Raw genomic sequence first — 2583 nt, forward strand, 5'->3', positions numbered from 1 at the left:
AGAAAAGCCACCCAATATTCACTAATAGCTATCTTTCCCACTAAGCATATAGTTATAAATATCATGTTCTTAAGATCACATCACATATGACATTTAGGTTTAAGCATCCTTTTTCTTTCTTTTTTTTTTTTTTCTTGATGCTGTCAAGACTATTTAAAAAGAATGTTCAGGAAAAGAAAATCACAAATAGGATTTTTTATTTGTCATTATTAAAAAGCCTGAATTTTAGACAGATTGTTGGATTGGTGGTTCATATCCATCAGCTCGTTCAACTTCAACACCTGTCTCGTCCCCAGTAGCTTTTCCAGAACTACAACCTTCACCATGAAGCTCCATGAGTTTCCCCAACTCAAACTTAGGTTTCTTCAGCATTTTTACTTTTCTAACGAAGACATCATGGAGAGGATAAATAGATTGGCATGCCTTTTCTAAGTCTTTTCCAATGCTGTCTGGAATCAGTTTATTGACAACTTCTTTCAAGTCATTTGTCTGCACCTCTCTGGTCATGATTTCCATCATTGTCTTCCGGATTTGGTGAACCTGTTTGTGCTGGGTGTAAGAGGTCTTCTGTATCTGATTGTTGCGTTTTTAAGTAAAACCAACACAAAACAGATGAGGCAAATAACCATCGGTAGTCTTAACATCAACATGAGCTTTAATCATAGTCTGCCATTTTTTAACCATAGAACACATTTTGCCCCAGGTAAGATCCATGCCATGGAAGTTAGGCAGTTTTTTCCCTGAACATCTTCAGTAATCAGCTTGAATTTTTTAAATGCAACTTCATCACTCTGAAGATCAGCAAGACTCACTTCAAACACACGACCTTTGAGGCCATCGGATGCAATTTTGGTTCCTTGAGTCCTGGTGACTAGTGTTTTCCCAATACTTCTCACATTGAACATAGCAGGTGCCTTCCATCATACCAATCCACAAATGGATCAACCACTTTCTTCTTGGCTCCCTTTTGCCGCCTTTCATAAGGCACTTGTTCTTGCCAACCACCATGATGGTGCTCAGTGAGCCAAAAGGGTGGAGGTGTCTCAAGCATCGTTTTTTTAAAGAATTATATTCAATTCAGCAAGATTTTTCAGAAATCTATCATTAAAATATGATATTAATAGTTGTTTTGGGCAAATCAAGGAAGAAGATTTCTTGATCTTTATTTTAGACTTTTAATGAACATATTTTAGGGAGAAGAAAAATGGACCTTATATTTGCTAAATATTAAATATCTGTCAGGAATTGTGCTAGATGACATAAACACACCAGTGAAAGGAGCATAAAATTGAGTCAAATGTGATATAAATATGGTTATCTCTACAGAGCATTAGTGCAGGGGAAGAAGCCTGAGGGATCTGCAAAGATTGAAGGAGGAGTACATGAGATGGATGTTAAGGGAAGTAGACAGTTGATATGCAGAGTGAAGAAAATCTAGGGAAAGAATATCAGTATGCACAGGGAAAGAATGGAAGGTCATAATTTTGTCTCAGAAATATGGAAATACCAGTTAAGCTGGAGCACTGAGATATTCAGGATAGCAGTTGGAGACACAGTAGGAAGAAGTCGGGGTGACAGGATACAGAAGAAAACTGAATTTCAGGCTACAAAATTTGAATGTTATCCATGCAGCGAAAAAGGGAGAATAATTTTCTCTGCTTATTCACTTGTTTTCTGTTGAGAGTTTTAGATTCACACTAAGAAAACCACCATGGTTATAATACTTTTTAGCCATGAAGTCTTCACAAATTAGTCTAGCAAACCCTCATTTTCCTCATGTGTGGAAAGGAATGATAAAGCAACTGCTTCAGAGTTGAAATGTTGACTACATGGGACCCAAGTTAAAAAAATATGTTCCGAAAGAGCGTCTATCTTTTTCCTTATACCCTCTTCCTTTGTTTTTTATATTTCCCTTCTGTATTGAATTATAACATACAATATTACTTGTCTGCTCCCCCACCCCTACCTAAAATGCAGAAATGTTGTCTAATTTGTTGATCACTATATCCCTGACATAGAATATGTCACAACACATATTTGTTAAATAACTCGAAATCAATACAGTGCCTATAAAACACTCAGCAAAGGAAACTATCATTAACTTTAACCATTAAGCTTAAGTGTGTTTTTGAATTCCATTTGTGTTTTAAAAAGCATGTATTAGGTAAATTTCAGCTTAACCTTGAAATTACAGATATATAAGATTTTGTTTTGGTAAACAATTATCAGTACCATTACTAAGTTTTATGGTCAGTGTTTAATCAACCTATTGGTATTTGAGGACACTGAGACATAGACTGACTTTTCTGAAGTTCTATAATTCTCAAATGTACATATTTTTTAAAAAACTAAAAAATAAAGAACTTATTTTTTGTCCTTTTATTTGTGAAAGAAATGGCATAAAAAAATAAATTCCCAATGTTCGAAAGCCATGTTTAAAACATATTAATGAGAAAAGGTGAATGGTTTTTCTTTTCTGTAATTGTTAAGATTTTACTTTTTCTAAGTTTAAAATAAAGAAGATGGGAGATCTTGAGTCCTGTAATAAAATGCATTGCACTGAGTTTTAAACAACTTATAAGG

General features: G+C 34.6%; 1 pseudogene; it reads right to left on the reverse strand.

Moving 5' to 3' along the window:
* Window positions 1-225: 225 nt before the first annotated feature.
* LOC128589646 (40S ribosomal protein S3a-like) lies at window positions 226-1008 on the reverse strand (annotated as a pseudogene).
* Between the last annotated feature and the right edge of the window lie 1575 nt (window positions 1009-2583).

This window comes from Nycticebus coucang, chromosome 1, assembly GCF_027406575.1.
Source record: "Nycticebus coucang isolate mNycCou1 chromosome 1, mNycCou1.pri, whole genome shotgun sequence".
Lineage (NCBI taxonomy): Eukaryota > Metazoa > Chordata > Mammalia > Primates > Lorisidae > Nycticebus > Nycticebus coucang.